Source organism: Alligator mississippiensis, chromosome 5 (genome assembly GCF_030867095.1).
Source record: "Alligator mississippiensis isolate rAllMis1 chromosome 5, rAllMis1, whole genome shotgun sequence".
NCBI classification, from domain to species: domain Eukaryota; kingdom Metazoa; phylum Chordata; order Crocodylia; family Alligatoridae; genus Alligator; species Alligator mississippiensis.
This window is the reverse complement of record NC_081828.1, coordinates 195,916,241-195,935,850: the sequence shown is the minus strand read 5'-3', so window position 1 is coordinate 195,935,850 and position 19,610 is coordinate 195,916,241. Positions and strand designations below refer to the sequence as shown.

At 40.3% G+C, this 19,610-nt stretch overlaps 1 long non-coding RNA gene across 1 annotated transcript in view; it reads right to left on the bottom strand.

Moving 5' to 3' along the window:
* The window catches only part of LOC109285962 (uncharacterized), a 571,893-nt gene that overhangs the window by 53,076 nt on the left and 499,207 nt on the right, over positions 1-19,610 (bottom strand). The window contains exon 19 of the long non-coding RNA XR_009462697.1: positions 2,432-2,514. This is a non-coding gene — a long non-coding RNA (uncharacterized LOC109285962). The remainder of the gene's footprint in view (positions 1-2,431; positions 2,515-19,610) is intronic.

The window sequence follows — 19,610 nt, the reverse complement described above, 5'->3', positions numbered from 1 at the left end:
TGAAGATTTATCCTGGAACCCCACGGTTCTACAGAACACAGTTTGAAAATCACTGCCTTTAACAACCTATTAATGATTTGCTTATAATGACTGGGATGAGGGGAATTACAAACATGATATTTATTATGCTACAGGTAATATTTAGGGTTAAAGTCTGGCTACATGCAATAATATATGGCAACATAGGGTGCATCTACACTTCACCTTGTGGCGAAGTAGCGACATGGCATGCTGCCACATGGTGCACTACAGCAACATAGTGATCACGAGGGTCTGCACATGATCATCAACTATGTCGCCATAGCAGTGCGCTCCCCCACTATAGTGCACCAAGAAAGCATTAAACCGTGGCACCGTAGCAACATTGCCATATGGCAATTTATAGACATCCCTATAGAATCATAAAATCATAGACAATTTGGGTTTCAAGGGATCTCAGGAGGTCATCTAGTCCAACCTCTGCTCAAAGCAGGACCATCCCCAACTAGATCATCCCAGTCAAGGTTTTGTCTAGCCATGTCTTAAAAACTACCAGGGATAGAGATTTCACAAACACTCTGGGTAATCTGTTCCAGTGCCATACCCTCCTAATGAGAAAGATTTTCCTACTATATAACTTAAATTTCCCTTACTGCAACTCGAGATCATTGATCCTTGTTCTCTCACCTGCCACCACCGAGAACAGTTTAGCTCCATCCCCTTTAGAACCACCCTTCAGGTAGTTGAAAGCTGCTACCAAATCCCGCTTCAGCCTCCTCTTCTCCAGGCTAAATAAGCCCAGTTCCCTCAATCTCTCCTCATAACTCATGTTCCCCAGCTCACCTTTTTTGTTCCCCTCTGCTTCTCTCTCCAATATATCCATGTCCTTTCTGTAGTGAGGGGCCCATAACTGGACACAGTACTCCAGATGTGGCCTCACCAACGCTGAATAGAAAGGAACAATCAGATCCCTTCATCCGTTGGCAACACTTTTACTAATGAAGCCAAGTATGCTGTTAGCCTTCTTAGCAACAAGGGCACACTGTTGGCTCATGTTCATCTTCTTGTCCACTGTAATCCCCAGGTCCTTGTCTGCAGAGCTGCTGCCTAGCCAGTAAGTCCCCAGTCTGTATCAGTGCATGGGATTATTCCATCCTAAATAAAGGACTTTGCGCTTGTCCTTATCGTACCTCCATGAGATTTCTTTCCATCCAAATCTTCCACTTTGTCTGTCTGAATCCTAGCCCTGTTCTCCAGTGTATCTACTACTTCCCCCAGCTTGGTGTCATTTGCAAACTTGCTGATGGTGCACTCCATCCCATCTTCCAGATCGTTGATAAAGATACTGACCAAAACTGTGCCTAGGACCGACCCCTGGCACACTCCACTTGATACTAGCTGCCAACTAGAAATGGAGCCATTGATTAATACCCTTTGAGCCTTACGGTTTTCTATCCACCTTACAGTCCATTCATCCAACTCATACTTCCTTAGCTTGCTTGCTGAAATGTTGTGGGAGACTGTAGCAAAAGCTTTGCTAAAGTCAAGGTATATCACATCCACTGCTCTCTCCAAATCCGCAGAGCCAGTCATCTTATCATAAAAGGCAATCAGGTTGGTCAGGCATAACTGCCTTTGGTGAATCCATGCTGACTGTTCCTAATCACCTTCTTCTCCTCCGAGTGCTTAGAAATGGATTCCTTGAGGACCTGCTCCATAATCTTCCCAAGGACTGAGGTGAGGATGATCAGCTTGTAGTACCCAGATCCTTCTATCCTTTCTTAAAGACGAGCACTATATTTGTCCTTTTCCAATCATTTGGGACCTCTCCCAGTCACCACAAGTTTTCAGAGATAATGGCCAGTAGCTCTGCAGTCACATTAGCCAAACCCTCAGCACCCTCAGTACATTGTGTCTGGCCCCATGGACTTATACACATAAGAGCACTTACAAGAATGATTAAAGGAAAAGAGCCAGTAAGGAACTTGAGGAGTTAATTTATTTAGTTTATTAAAGAGAAGGTAAGAAGCAACTTAATCATAGTGTCAGATCCTATTTCACCTTTCTGTATATATAACCATGTGAGTGCCATTTTGGTACTTAAAAGTTTGGATTTTATTTCTACCTCTGGCACACCAGTATTTCTCAGGTCCATGCATACATACCCAAAGTAAAATGGAAGGACTCTCCCACAAAAGGACCTTATTTATGATTCCTACTGAAAGATAATGGCCTTGTTTAAAAGGAGATATGATTAAATGTTACCCCACATAGGCCACTGAAAAGTTCTTCTACATATTAGAGACGTGGTACACAGTTCTAGCAAGGATTAGCATGCATTATAAATAGTCTGAAACAGCTGTTTATCCTCCACGTTATTTTTTGATTATTTGTTTATCTATATTCTTTGAGCTTTGTAAACAAAAATAATTCATATAGATGAATGGGTTACCTGCTTAGTTGCTGCAGCTAGCTCAGCACTCCTCATCAAAAAATGACTAATAGAAATCATCTTGTAGAAAATATTGACTGAACCTGTAGATTAAATGTTACATGATCATTGATTTGACCATTGTCTGTCAGTCACCTAGGTGAAAGGCATCAAAACAACAAGTTTAAATATTCTGAAACTATGAAAAAAAGAAAATCACGTGAAAATAGTTGTGCTATTCATCACCTGGAAGTGTGGAAATAAGGACTGCATGTTTGAACTTAGTTACTACATTCATTTAGGGAAAATGTTGATAAATCTTTCTTATGTAAAATCATTATTTGTTTTCTGCAGGTTTTGTTTTTGTTTTTTAAAAACACCAACAAACAAAGTCATCAATTTCTCATGGAGTAATATGCAAGGCAGTGTGGTGCTTTTTGGCTCTAGTATATATGATGCTGGCTCATGAAGTATTTTCGATTTAACATGCAGAGTGATTGAGTAGAGGTTTCTCATGGTACGGCTGACAAAAGTGAACTTAATTCATTTCAGCTGACTAAAATTTTGCTGGCAGCCCTGTAGTTTTCAGGACACAACTGATTCTCTAAACAGTCATCCCTCTTCCCTTACTTCCTTTTGTCCAAACCATGATTTCTGAGTCATAATTTCTGGTGTTTCAGGGAGCACATTCACCATACATAATTCATGAATGATATGTTGTAGCTACTACTATATATGTATCTTAACATTTCCTGTTCTAAAAAAAGATGATCCATTTCAGTTTTGCCAAAAAAAAATCATGAGTTAGACCAGTTAGATTCCAGTTCTCAATGGGCAGGAATTCCTGCTAGGTGTATCTAGGGCTTGTATTTTAAGTTAAAGCAGGCAATGAAAAGAGCTTATATTTTTCTTTATTTATATTTTTGAGAAAGAGATCTTAGCTTATAGCTCCATTAAAGGAGCTGGGATGAGTTTATAGAAAGATACAGAAAAGGGAATTCTGACTCTCTGGTTAAAGGGTGTGATGTGTGCTGAGTTATACCTGCTGTCACAAAGTTACAGAGCATAGTGGAGGGTGTTTGGTTTTTCCCATGCCAATGGGTTTTTCATAGAATAGAATCATAGCCTCAAAGGACCAGAAAGGACCTGCAAGATTATCATGTCCAGTCCTCTGCCATGGGCAGGAGGTTATTGGGCTCAAACAAGCCCAAGATGTTTATCCAGCCTCCTCTTGAACACCTCCAAGGATGGTGGCTGCACCACCTCTGCTGGGAGTGTTCCAGATTCTAGTTACCCTTCCAGAAGTTTTTCCTTATGTCCAGCCTAAATTTCCCTTAATTAGCTTGTACCCGTTAGTCTTTGTCCTCCCAAAGGGTGCCTTCCAAAAGAAGTTCCCCCTAGATCTTGGTGCTCACCCCTGATGTACTTGTAGGCAGCTATCAAGTCACCTCTCAGTCTTCTCTTACTCCAACTGAACAGGACCAGTTCCCAGAGTCTCTCCTTCTGACCCCTAACCATATGGGTGGCCCTCCTCTGTACCCTCTCAAGCTTATCCACATCCTTCCTGCAGTGCAGTGCCCAGAATTGCACACAGTACTCCAACTGTAGCCTCAGCAATGCCAAATAGAGAGGGAGAAGCACCTCCCTGGATCTATTAGCAACCCGTCGGCTGATGTACACCAGAGTTCTGCTTGCCCTGCTGGCAGTTTCATCACTGTTGGTTGCCACATGGGGCCAGGAAGGATTTTTTTCCCCCATCTGTAGCTACAGGTGTCAGTGTGGTTTTTTTTCACCTTCCTTGGAAATATTGAGTGTTGGCTGCAGCCAAGGCTGGATTATAACAATGGTGGTATACCAATGGTTCTGCTGGAATTAAAACCTGGAGGTTGCTGGATAGAGAGTCTTACCCCTCTGCTCAAAGATTACCAAATCTGGGATCAGTTTGGCATTTTACCCCATTGTCAAATTGGTACCAAACCTGGAATATTTTGCCTTGCATCATCCTCTTCCTTGGGTTCTTCAATGAATTTTAATAATCATTTCAGTGGTGGGATGTTGACACCCTTTGCCCCCCTACTTTTACCTGTGGCAGGTTCAGGTGCTCTTGATTTCTTTATACAATTTGCCTCATAATTTTGTGACAGGGTTGACTGCACAGTTTTAGGAATGGCTTAAACAAGCATTGTATGGGAAGGTTTGTATAAGGATGATCCTGCCTTGGGCAGGGGGTTGGACTAGATAACCTCCTGAGGTCCCTCGCAGCCCTTCTTTATGATTCTGCAATCTCACTTCTATCTTGAATCTTCTCACAAATTGATCCCCAGAATATAGTTGTTGTTGTTGTTATCAGCTGTGTGTGTGCATGTGTGTGTATAAATACATATATATAATAGAGATGTGTCACATATACATATCTATATATATATATCTATATATACACATACATATACACACACACACACACACACACATATATACATATACATATATATATATATGATAGATAACCTGCTTCAAACAACTTCCAGTCTAATGATTTAGTTAATGGGTTTAGAGTAGAGACAGAGAAAGAGACAGAGAAAGTCACAGACACCTATACAATAATAAACAGTGTAAAAATGTCCTACTTCAGGCTCTGATCTTCCAATGGGACATGTCCCAGATGCCCTCTTATACCCATGTGATATCTTAATGATTTCAGTGACATTCACATGGCCCAAGATGCTGCATGTACAGGCCCATTTGCAAGATTAAGACCTGAACATCAGAATTTAAATGTTCAACTTTTCATTAAACCAGGATGTTCCAGCCATGAATCTTATCGTATCTGATCTCTTTTTACATTGGATAGCATTGGCTGTTTTTTTAACAACAACACAACAGATAGATTCTATTTTCCACAAAAGGTCATAAAAATGTTCATTGTTTCAAATATTTCAAAAATATTGTCATGAAAATATCCCCCTTAGCTTTAACTGATACTAAAATTCCACGTGCAATTTTGCTGAGTTCTAATTTTCCTCATCACTCAGAAAAAGATCCAGCTTTTCAAAATAAGGATGGTGACTTCTCTTTCTCAGAAGCAGAGTCTCAATTTGATTAAAAGTCCTTTAAAATTCAAAACCACATTCCATTATAATTCTGCAGTGTATCCAACTAGACCAACTGTCTTTCCCTGAGTTAGAGCAAAGTGAATAATTCTCTATGAATAAGAGACTTGGTGAATTTAACCTCCTTTTTTGCTTATATTAATACACAGTAATTCCATGGGGATAGATTCTACTTACTGTAACGTAAGTGGTCTCCTTACGGGGCTATTTTAATATTTAATATTTAAATATTTAATATTTAATATTCTCTGATCCAGGATTCTGGCAAAGGACTTTTGTGAACAGTGCCATACTGCTATACTGCCCAACTTCACCAGATGCATTGCATTTCAGGTCTATAGTTCACAGGCATCACAGCAGTTACTAATACAAAACCTGTATCTTTGTTTAATCTTTGTAAAGGAATGGATTCAAAACTTGTCTACCTAATTTAATTGTCCCTGCTTCTCTTGAGTTGGGCTACAGAATTAAGTTACAGTTCTATCAAGGAGTGCTCCATCCATATGAGATATGGCATCTCTGAATGCTTAGTCATGTGTCCTCCAAATTCATTTCCTGCAAACATTTGTGGCGTTAAAAGTCACAACAAGTTGTAAAAGATTCATGGAAATAAAACTGCAAAGAATAATCATAACAGGCATCTCAGTTTCCTGATCAGCTCTTTGGGAGGTTAATTTGTGTGCTTCTCTAATATATTTTAAGGCTTTGTATTGTTTACTATTATTATAGGATCTTAATGTCTCCTATGTGAACTAAGTTGGCAATAGTGAATCTCTTGGTGGATTTCATGAAAGTTCTAGTTTGTTCCCCTCCTGAGATTATAGAAATCTCTATTTAGAGCAGGGGTTTATGTTGGGACAACAACAGTGGGGCAGGTTAATCCTGTGTATATTATTATGTCAGAAGACTTTTATCAAACAAGAAGCACTTGCATCATTTCATAAACGTGGTCAGATTTTGGATGTATGTCATAAAGTTATAGAAAAATGGAGATGGAAGGGACTCTGAGAAGTCCAATCCCTGCTCAAGGGAGGAATATCCCTGTCCAAACCATCTCAGACAGGTTACAAAAAATTATTCAAGCCATAAAGATACAAACTAAGTCTTCTCCTGTACACAAGCTTGACTGTCCTGGTAGTGCCACAGAAAACCAGAGGATGTTAGGACCTTTCACACTTTAAGCAAGAGCCATACCCTGCACCAACAAGCCAGATGATGACCAGGTTTAACCTAGGATTCATCCTCTCTGGAAGTGTATTCACAAAAGTATCTCCACAGTTGAAGATACCCAGTCACACGTTTCATTCTAGGTTCTCTTATCTACAACATCCTAGAGAAGCACAGTAATTCTCAGTATTAGTGTTACAACACACAGATTAGCAGTGGGAATGTTGGCTTTCTGGAGAACACCATTTTCATCCCAGTCACAGCAACTAAAATAATAAAAATAATAGTAAAAATATGCCTTGGGCAACAAACAGGTTGATAATTTATTGTGTTTAGGCTACAGCTCTCCAGTGTCCAACTGTCATGGGTAATGTGTTCAAAGAACCCTCATGTTTGACATTCTGAATAGTGAAGAAGTTTAAATGATGGAGGAAGTCATTTTAGTCACTTTCTATAGCATTATTTGCTCTAATTCCCCAATTTTGATCCAGTTCTTTAGAGAGTTGCTTGCCTCATTTCATATTCACTAACTATAGAAGCCAGCATGGATATAGAACTAAAACTGCTAGTGTTAATGCAGTTACACTAATATATAGATTATAATATTGATATATCTTATTCCTGTAATTTTAATGGTAGATATATTTTGATACCAGCATTGCTGTGTCCACAATAGTGTGTTGTATAGATATAAGTACTGGGTTTGTACTGATTTTTTAACTATATCAGTTTAAGAACTGTGTGTAGATCAGTTATTTCAGTTACCAAGAAAAGGTAGTTTTTTTTCTCTGATCCTGTTTGGCATCTAAGGGATATAAACCAGTATAATATAAACCTCAAAAATCTAGTTTCATTCTATCACTAAATATATCATTTTTAAATTTAATGTATTCAGTTTAAATTATTATCAGGATACACATCTTGAGGAAATAATTAAAGGATGAGGTGACCTTATCCTGCCCCTCAAAACCAAATTCAATTAAAAAGAGAAAGAAACAGCTAATCTGTATATGACTCCATATAAAGTTCTCCTGAATCAAGAATGGAGAGCAAAATAGTAAAATTGAAAGGAAAGTAGCATTAAAAGACTAATTGGGTTGGATATGTGAAAATGTGAATCAAATTTTAATGACTTAGGACTTGATTTTAAATGGGCCTTTGACCCAGCTGCTTTTTTCAGCTGGGCAAATTTTTACTTGCTAACAATTATGCCAGTTTTCTCACATGGGCATTTAATTACAGCTTCAAGTCTGAACATGTGACAGTGTCAACTCCTTAAGCATGTCTCCTCACACAGTACCTGTGCCAAAAATGAATCATAGGTGTGTAAATGTCAGAACAATTAGCCAAAGCTTTAAAATGACATCCACAAAAATAGAAATAACCATTACGACAAAATCATGAGAATAGTGAATAGCTATAGTGTGAACAATAAATAAATAAAAATTTCCAGAGCCAAATGAATAAATAGAGAGTACCAATAATGTTTAATAATACATCAGTTTAATATCCCATTAACCTGGTTTTTCCTGATCTCCATCTTCTTTGGATTGTGTTAACGGAAGTATTTACTAGGGCTCTGTAAAATTTCGCTGGCAGTTTCATTTTGACGCTGTTTTGACTCATTTTGAGCTTGAAATAGCGAAATTGAAACAAAACAGAGAGCTTCAAAACCGCCTTGAAACGAGGCAAGTAGAAATGTTTCAAAATGTTTGAAATGTTTCAAGTTTCGAAGCTCAGTCTGGGCTTGCCTGCAGGGAAACAGAAATTAAAGTAAGGAGAGGGAGGAGGGGAAGGGGGGGTGGGGAAGGTCTGCTCTCATTATTGACTGTGTAGGTGACCAGTGACTGTCACCCTTCCCCAAGGTCTCTTCCAATCCCATTGCTCTGGGGGAGGGATGGAAAAACTGCATAAAACACAGCAGTGTTTGAACTGCCCTGCTTTCTGCCTTGGGGTCAGGTACTGAGCTGCGTGTTGCAGTTTTGCCTGTCAGCAGCTAGAGGTGCAGGCCCCAGAACCCAGACTCCCCCTGAACCTATCTCCTTGACAGCTGGCAGGCTTTGTGGCCTCAGCAGGGGCTAGCATCCCTGCAGTTTTGACCCCACTGTGGCTTAACACGTACATGTGACATGCGTTTTGCTTTCAAGAATTTGAGGCACAGTTTCCCCAAAACCCTTGCACCTATCTCTTTGAAACTTGGCAAGCTTCATGCCCTCAGAAGAAGCTAACATTCCAGCAAGTTTCATCCAAATCAGACAAGAAATGACAAAGTTATAGGCTGTTTCAGGCTTCCCTATTACAGCCTATGGGGGGAACGTTGAAACAGCATCAAAACAGCGAAACTGTTTCAATGAAACGAAGACAGAACAGCAGTTTCAAATCTAAATGAAATTCAAAATGAAATACTGTTCTGTTGAAACATCAAAATGGGACGGTGCTATTTCGCACAGCAGCCCTAGTATTTACTGCAGAGTTGCCAGTGACAGAAATATTTTAACAAATGTTTTCCCATCACCAATGAAATAAAGTTTAGCCAGATAAAAAACAATGGTGTTGATTCATGAAGAAGTAAACTTCAAGGTTCATTAAATTTTCCTTCTGGGAAAAAGCAGTCACACAAGCAAGTGCTATTAAGTATCCACTTCCAGCCCACATTTTATGGGAGTATTAAAAACATAGGCCTCAAAACTTCATCTCAATCTTGTGTTAGTATGAAAGCAGTTTAAAAAAAAAGTTTGTTACATTAGTTCTGTACGAGTTACACAAGTTAGCTTTGTGATTGAGAGCAATACTATATGCACAGAAACAAAGTGGCCAGTATGGTATTATGGGCTTAAGTTGTCTTAATAATTATTATTAATACCTAACAATTATTATCCATAGATTTCCAAGCATTTTAAACAGAAGATCAGTATCATTATTCCCATTTTACAACTGAGCAATGCCAAGGTATTGGTCCTGATTCTGACCATGTACTTCATCCAACTGGAGAACGTGATGGCAATGTGGTGGGGCTACTCATGGTGGCGTAGTTCATATAAAATACCTATAAAATACCACCAAAATATAAAAATGTTGCAACCTCCAGAGTAAAGTGAGTATAGGTTGCCTCAGAACCTTAGCCCTCACTGCCTTGTAATAATGATATTGTTTTTATTACAGTGATAGTGGTATTTGTATTGAGAAAATAAGTAATGGTCATAGCGAGACTCAGGAAATATGTGTATGAGGAAAGAATGGTTTCTGCACCAAAGAGCTTACAATCTAACTGTAAAAGGAGAGACAACAGGTGGATACAGTGATTACAGTTGCAGAGACAGCTCTGAAAAACAGAGTCTGCGCATACCGAGGCAGATTTATGTTACAATCCAACTGCAATGACGAGCACCAAGAAATATGTCTGTCTAGTCCACATGTGCTTAACCCCTGAATTCAATGAAGTCCTCAAGTGTGCCACTGTATGCACACCATTGAGCACGCACAAGACAAAGAGCTGTTGGCATGTGCCCAACTCCTTGGTTGAAGAAAGGCTAAAGGACATCACTCTGATAGAAACACACACTCGCTGAGGTGTTTGGCAATCAGCAGCAGCTCTAATGTGTTACTCTCTGGTAAAAGCTACAACTAAAGTTATTACCTATCCTAAAACTATTTCCTATATTATATATATATATATACTACACACACACATACACATACACACACTAGCAAATTGCCCATCAAAAATGATGGGGGGAGTGGGGGGGATGGATGGGGGGGAAGTTTGCTAACCCTAAACCCCACCCCCGCACCACTGCCACCACTGCCTCCTGTCCATAACGCTCTTGCAGCACTCTGATTCGTTGTTTCCAGTGCTCCAAAGTAACCAATCAAAGTGCTCCAAGAGAATTACGGGCAGACAGATGGACTAAGCCCTTTATATTACTATATATATATAAAATTCTACTATTCACAATACTATATACAGGGGAACACAGATAAACATACAAACATATAACAAGGGACAGAGGGGTTATAGTTACTTAGGAAGATTGTGAGGTCATACAACTGGGGTTACAATAAGCAAGTCAAGACAACCCTCAAGCAATCTCCTGTATCTGAATCGATAATGGAGACTTTACATCCAGTATTGTTGATGCTCTTTAATCAGTGTTTAGAAACTTGGTAACAAACTACTTCTTTAAGTATGTACTCTTTTCTATCATACAAGTACTTAGTCTCTCAACCCCTTCCAGACCCCCAGGCACTATTTCACAGGCGCTCCCTCAATCGAACCCACTCTCTGAAGTGAAGATTCCTTTTATACTTTCCCTACACACCGCCCTCAAGGTTTTCACACAACATGCACACAGGTAACTGCCACATGGCATGCAGATATTTTTCATACAACATGCTATTTTTCCACACAGCACTCTATGTTTTCCACACAGCAGGCTATCTTCCTCTACTTGCCGGCCGCACCAAAAATTCAAATGGTTTTTATAGCCTCACACAGGAGTGGCCTGCTTGCCTCTCTTGAGAAAGGCCCTAGAAATGGTGAGCCAAAAAAGTCATGTCCCAACCCAGTCTATCTTGGCCAAAGTAACTAAGGTATAGAAGGGGGAAGTGATATACAGAAAGGCATACAGCCAGCCAATGTCATAGGTAGGAATCTTCTGGATTTACTTTGTATCACAGTCCTTCTATCAATACTCAAAAGCACTTTTTGTTCCATTTCCAGATGTTCCATTACTGTCCGTCGAGCACCTGACTAATAAAGACATAATTCTCTTGGGCATGATTCTGTTCTGTAATGCAACTGTATGAACTAGAGTGGATGTATTCCTAACTTATAGCAGTGGAGGAGACTCAAACCCTAACTGATTAAGCAAATGCAGTTATCAGAATGAAGTCACTTCTGAGAACTAAGATATCAACAACCACATCATGAAAAACACCCACATGAAAACTACCAAGAAAAAAACATCCATGAAACTGCAGATGTTTCAGAATATGAGAATCGTATCTTTCATGCTGCAAAGAAAATTGATAACTCTTCTTAGAGTAAATGAAGTTAGAAATTATTCTAATTATTCTGTGTGAAATTAGTAAAGAATAAAGGTCCTGGAGCAGGATAATTGGAACTGAGTATGAAATAGCTTCAGTAGCAAGGACAAAGCGAAATCAGCAGACTGACATTATTCCTGGTTCAGAAAGGAAGTTTGAGGAACAACTGCTAAAGAAAATGTACCCAAACCCACTTTGAAGATCTCCAATCATCTGGTTCTTGGTCTCAGACAATGTGATGAAACTAATACAAATAAAAAGGTAAGAATTCATATTCCAAATGAGAACAAAAAGAAGAAATGGCATTCCACAAATAGAATGGAGTAAGGAAGCAGACATTAAGATAGCATTGTTCTTAGTTTGTTATTTAGTATTGTGATTAGACAGCTGGGACATGTGTATGCTCCGAGCAGCATGAGAAAGTGCTGTAGTGAAACACAGCAGGCTGCATGCCATGCCTAGAATTAATGGGGAGTTCACAGAATAGTGTTGGATGCATGCCAACAGCTCTTTGTCTTGTGTGTGCACAATGGTGTGCACACAGCGGCACACTTGAGGACTTCATTGCACACTGGGGTTAAGCACATGTGGACTAGGCAGGCATATTGCTTGGTGCTCGTTATTGCAGTTGGAATGTGACATAAACCTGCCTTGGTATGCACAGACTGTTCTTCAGAGCTGTCTCTGCAACTGTAATCATTGTATCCACCTGTTGTCTCTCCTTTTACAGTTAGATTGTAAGCTCTTTGGTGCAGAGACTATTCTTTCCTTCTAACACATATCTCCTGAGTGTCATTATGACCATTACGTATAAATACCACTACCACTGTAATAAAAACAATAACATTATTATAGCATATTATTCAGAATAATAATGTAAAACGCATAGTATTGCAATGGCCTAATTTTAAAAGATACTGAGCCAGTTCAATGAAGTACTTAAGCCCATGCTTTCACTTTAAGCTCAATGGGATGCAAGCATGTGTTTAAATCCTTTACTCAATCAGTGCCTCAGTATTCTGAGTGCCTCTTGTGCCAGTGAGTTGTTATGCATATTTGTGAAATATTTTAGAAATGTCTTCATAAGATATAGCCCCTATGGCAGAGTTGGGCAAAGATACAGCCCATGGGCCAGATCCAGCCTACCAAGTTGTTCTCTCTAGCCCGCGACCTTCTCTCTGAAAGCCAGCGCCTCTCTGCCCTCCCCTTTCCCCCATGCAGTAGGTACCAGCTGCAGCAGCAACAGGAGCTCTGGGTCCAGTACCAGGACGCCATCCCCTCCCAGCAGGGGGTTCTGAGGACGAGAGCCTGGAAGCTCCTAGCCAGTCCTCTGCCTTCTCCCCCTGAAGGGGGTGGGGAGCTGTGGGTGGGCCAGGCCAGGCCAGGCCAGGAGGGCAAGGAAAGTATGAATGAAGTCTCTTCCCACCCCACAAAGGTCCCAAAATGCCTTGTGGTGATGCCAGAGGGGACAACCCCAGGGGACGATAGGGAGGTGAAGGAATTTCTCCATGGCAGCAGCGGGGAACTAGAGAGCAGCAGCAAGCGGGGCTCTGCAGGCATTAATGGGTCCCATGTCTCACTGCGTCCCCTGGATGTGAGGCAGGTTGGCCTCACTCTCTGGGCTAATAGCCCAGTCCAATGGGGGTGATTTTGGGCCCCTCCCGCATTTGGCAGACTACCTAGATGTATCTATCACCACCTTATTAGCCCAGTGACTTGGGCTGCGCTATGGCTAATTAATAAAAATTACAAACAAGGGAAAATGAACTGAAATGAATAAACGGTTTATTAAAACACAGGTAAGTTTCAAAAGCAATGACAGGGGAGAAGAAAGGTAATACAAGCAAACAGATCTTAACCTACTGAATCCTAATAGCCTTATGTACTTCCTAACAACAACAAATTCCTCATAACAACCTTAACGATCCTAATGAATACACAAATGTATGCGTGGAAGGAGTGACCTGGATGAATTTCACCTGGCACTATAGGAACCAGGTTCCTTATCCCTTCATGTCCTAAGGAGAGGGGTAATACTTACACAGGAGTGTTGTGAGCCACTAGTTCTGTGCAAGGCACACCCAGGGAAAGAAATCCGGGGAGCCGACTCAAACAACCCCCAACTGCAGATCACCAGAGGTAGTTATAAGAGAGTTAAGTACTGGTGTGGACCTCCGCTAAATTGTTCAGTTCAACAGCTTCCACTGAGGTGCTCTCTATTGCGGGTCGGGTCCCACAGATAACAACATATGCCAAGCAACAACACCAGATGATCACAAGGCACACCACCGCACCAGTCATCCACACCTTTTCCTTCTTTTCCACCCTCAAGCAACCATTATTCCTCTCTCTCCTAAATGCTTCTAACACATCACTACTACGCACGCACACAGTCCCACGCTCACCACGTGCACACACTCACCTGCTCACTCACACACCCACACCCACCGTGTCTGTCAGCAAAAAAAACCTTCAAAAGGGTGGTACACGCAGTATGCCTGGGCTCTGTACATGGCCCTGAGGTTTGCACTGGGTACCATTTTTCAGTGACTTCCACATACTACTGTGCATGCTTTTAATCTAAAGGTCAGGGAAGATTCATCTTCTTACCTGCTTAAGACACACATGCATATGAGGCCATATAGGAGCCACGTGATGACACCATGAACTCAAAACCATTCTGACTCCAACAGACATGCACAGAGTGGACACTGGAGAAATATGGGACGGACACAAGATGAGCACAACAGATACATACAGAATAAGACGAATACACAAACAGGATGGACACACACACACGATGGACAGATACAGGACACACAGAATGGATACTCACACCCAACACAGACACGCCCACACTCCACTGGGCCATCTGTAATTTATGTAACTCATAACAGCTCATTAAAATGCCCATTGCTCTGGGTTTAGCTTATTATTATTTTATAGGAGATAAAGATAAAGATCTTTTCGATTTTTAGTATATGATTTGTTTCAAATCATTATATGATTTGTTTTTTATCTTTAATTTGTTAAAATTATATCCTCTGAAACTTGTTATATGTGGGGACTCCAACAGCTCACCAGAACTCATTAAGTGGCCCAAATAATTGCCTACTCCTTCCCTATGGGGTGCTATATAATGTATCTACACTCTTTGAGACAGGGTTGTCAAACTCTACACCAGCATCTGCACTGCACACAGCACACATCCCAGACTGACTAGAATGGCCACCAGATCAGGCATGCTGGTGCAGGGAAGAGGGGAGGGTGGTCCATGAGCCTATTCAAGCCTGCAGACCAACCCCACACCACAGGTATGGGCTTTGTCCTGTGTGGATCTGATTAGGATGGCAGGGTCCTGTGGGCCATATGTTTGACACTCCTGCTTTAAGTTGTCTTTATTTATAATTTATCGACACTGGAAAAAACTATAAAAATTGTTATTTCCTACAAAACAAATAAAACAGCCACATAATTACATACATGAATGTAGTTGCAGGAAAAATGAGAAGAGTTTATATTTATTAGTAAATCAATTTGTTTTTCTCATCAAATAGAAAGAAAATAGAAGCAAAGCAGCATCGCTAAAGTGAATGTTGAAAAAATGTCAGTGTCTTATTGGCAATGATAAAAATACAGGGCATTTAAAGTTAAGGTTTAAACTACCACTTTGATTTTGATTGAGTGTCAGCTTTAATTTTGCATTTCTTATGGTTTTTGTATTCAATTAAATTAAAAATTTTCATGAAGGGAGGGGCAATATTTCATGAATGGACAACAGCCAGTGGTAGAAACCACTGATCTATATTTTTAATGTGAATTAATTTGAAAGTTTGTCCTAGTCCTAATTGTATCGTTATAACTACATAATGGGAGAGAGTAGCCATCCTAATTGCAAGAGTCAATACAATGAGCTGTAGTGCTGCATGTTATTACATCCAGCACACTTTGAACTTTCACATGCCTATATTTATTCAACAGATGGCAGAGCTTGTGAGAGGATCAAACATTTTCCTGACAAGAGAGTAGCTCATTTTGTGCAGGGAAACTGCCAGGTATCCTTATTGGCTGGTAAACAAATGGATGGCCTGCTTCTTTTCCCAAGAGGAATTAACTGCACACAGACAGTCACAGAGGGGACAAGAAGGCATGAGTAGCAGAATCTTGCTATCTTTAATTCAATATCTGGCTTGAAGTAAAGCAATATAACATGGAAGAGTGTGCAAATATATGCAAAGACAAGAAAAACCATCCCTAAGCTGATAAATATCATCTGCAATGTCTGCATAATTAGAGTCCAATAGAATTTAATGGAAAATGAGAACCTCTCTTTAGAATTTTTACATGAGCCTAGCTACTAGGACAGAGGCTCTTGTTGATTGTGTGTTTGTAGCACAAATGGGCCAAACTTCAGTGTCTGCTTTGAAGGCTACTACAACATAAATGAGTAGTATTAATCATAATATAAGGGTCCTTTGCTGTTAGAGGTAATTATCTGAGTTGGATTCTTCAATTAGTTGAATAAGGAGATGGAACCCCACAAAAAAATTTTCAAACCAGCTTGGTCACCACCTAATAGTCAGGTCTGGGGGAGAAAGACATTCCAGAGAAGGATGTGACTCCCCTCTAGAGCACACAGAGTGCATCTACACAAGCTTTTAAGCACAACTAAATTGAATGCGCATTAAGATAATACGCATTAAGCAATTTTTGGCAGGTGTCTACACATGCAGAGACTTGGCACTAAAGTTAGCGCACTTGGCATTAAAGTTAGTCCCTGCAGCCTTGCCACGTGCCCCTCATGGCTGGACAGACCCAGCACTAAGTTAGTGCCAAGTTGTGTCTACATATGCACTAATGTGCTTTAACTAATCGTGCCTAAATTTGACACCTGCATTTGCAGGTGTCAAATTTAGGGGTGATTAGCTTATTTTTGCCATTTTTAATGCGCATTAAGGATGCACACATGTAGATGTACACCCTTAATGTGCATTAAATTAGGCTAATGTGCATTAACTCATCCCATGTAGATGCACCCACAGTGTAGACTTCCCGGTCCCTCAAACAAAGGGATGTGGTGTTCCATCCTGTATGGCAAACAATGGTTCAGGCTTTTTTTTTGCAAGCAAGAGCATACAAAAATAAGCTAATCACCCCTAAATTTGATACAATTGGTTCCTGAAAACCGCATCATAAGTCGAAACGTTGTAACTCGGAACCAATTTTCCCGTAAGAAACAATGTTATAAATGGGAATTGGTTCCTGAACCAAAGCCCGATACCCTGTTTTCACCAAAAATACCCCAGAATTTTGTATTTGATCAATTATAGATGAGTAATATAACTACATTGGTGTATTTATATTGTAAATAGCAATCATATTGATTTGGAAGGACTTCTTTGAGATGACTTTGCTGGCCTTTTTGAAAGGCTCTTGGCTGGCCTTTTTGAAGGGTTCTTGGCTAGAGTCATCTCAGGAGTCTTGGCTGCAGGTTTTTCTGGAGTTTTGTCTGATTTCTTAAAGAAAGTGTCCGAGGAAGTTTGGACAGATGTTCTCCAGGGAGATGAGTGACACAGCAAACTTGTTCACTGGTGTGGCGTCGCATCAGATAAAGCATTGTAAAATCAAAACTGACATCATAAAGTTGGAACAGGGTGTCAATTTATAAACATTGCAAGTGCGAAATGTAATTCAAAATGTTATAAGTCGAGGACTGCTTGTAGTAAGAAAAATGAACATTTTATTTAACAACCATAATTTCTATCAATCAAAATTGCTACAAACAAGAGTAGCACAACCAACTCAAACAGCAAGTTGCAGCCTGCCTGACTTATTCCTATGGTGCTGCCCAAAGGTATTTGGATGACTCAAGGAGCTGCTTCTCCTATATTACCTTTCTCCCATGTGTTAAGAAATAATTCTTAAAATAAATCTTGTCTTATTTGTTAAGTGTGATTCACTGAATGCAAAGATATGTTGAAACTTCCATGCCATCACTTCTTTTAAAGAACATTTTCCATGACAGGCATATAAATGATCTTTAAATACTATAGATCCTTCTGTTATAACTATTCAAGCGATCTTTCTTTAGGTAAATTTGTTCTAGATGTTCTATTTAAGTTACTGATTCTTTTTCCAAATTCACATTTGTTTAATAGATTATTTTAATTAATCACACAAATCTGTATGTCTACTTAAAAATCACACATCTGAGTATTATTTTATATGAGGACTTTTTTTCTCTGTTTACAAAACTATGGCCACAATACTTGGGAAGGGAAAGCAAAATCCAACCATAAAGACATGACCAAGTATATCCTGCAAGTTCTTCTTTGTAACTTACATCTGAGTATTGCTTTGTGTGTTTTTCTTGGAATTGCTTTCCTCCCATCCTAGAATTGTTTTCCGGTCACTGAGGATTGAACTTATATATGATGTAAAACAGTTGCTTACCATAACAAGTTTCTTGACAGGTACAGTAGGCTATAGCACCTTCAATTCTAGTTTTTTAATAAGAAAATTGGGGAAGGAGGGTGGAGAATAGTTCTCGTCATGTTTTCACAAGCATTTTCATTTGAAGGTTCTCTCTTCTAACACTTGGCTTAGTTTAGTCTAAAGGACATGCCTAAAATCAGCTCCATGAGCACAGAGCTGGGCAGGGAACAGGCTCCCCAGCTCCCGCCAGCAGGGAGTTCCCAGCGCCAGCTCTGTGGTCATGTGGCTGGCACTGGGAGTTATCTCCCAGCCCAGCCCCCATGGCTGCGGTGCTGGCACTGGGAGATGAGGATCTCCCAGCCCAGCATTCCCCAATTGCAGTGGTGAAGGAGGGGGTGGGAAATAAGGATCTCCTAGTTCCCACTCCCCAGTCACGATCTCAAACATGAGTGACCGGTGCCTCCTGAATCTGGGAGGGCACCCGCACAAACCGCCAATGGCAGCGGCCTCATCGGGGGGTGGGGGGGCACATGCACTCCATGCCGCCCCTACCAGTTGCCTATGATCTCGAAGCAGGGGGTTTGGAGCTCTGTGCTGCCGGGCTCTGGTGCTGGAGGCTGCCCACCTTCTACCCCCTGGTGGCTGGCTGTCTGAGAGCAGATTTTCTCCCAGTCCAGCATCTACACAAACACTACTGCACAGTTAATAATCGCAAATGAATTTGCTACTTACATTTTCAGGTAACAAATTTACTCATGATTAGTGAGGTTTACTGCACAATAAATGTGTGCACATATAGAGACATACACTTACTGCGCTACTGCGCAGTAAAGCATCTCGTGAAGCATCCCACAGGCTCTGATGAAGATAAGTATTATATTGTGCTGAGGTCTCTAAACTTTATATTAAAAGAAGGCCTTTGCCTCGAAGGGTTTCACAGGAGCTAATCTAAAGAGGAGTCAGAGGAACTACTCTAAAGTTCATTGAAGCCACTGAAGATGGTACCAGTCCTTAAACTGTAAAATTATTTTAAGACTAGCTACTAATTGGAAAATTGCTTTTTACAAATGAAAAACTACACTTCAATAGAAGGTTTGCCTGAAAACAATGAGTCACTTTGAAGAACCAAATGAATTGCTTGAAAAAACACATGGAAGAAGGGGATGAAATCTCTTTTGCAAGGAAAACAAGAAGGTAGGATTCAAATGGACCGGACATTAAAACCAACTGCAAATGTAGATTTTATTTAATAATATTTGAAGACATATTCAAAGAGCTGGGAAATATTTTCTGCTTCCATGTTTGAAAAGAAAACATGGTGTCTATCTATAGAAGTCTGTACAATCGTGCTCACGTACGTAAACCCTTGAAAGGTCATTTATGGTACTGATAGGAAAAAATCTAACTGTCAAAGCAGCACTCAGAATGATACACTCCAAACC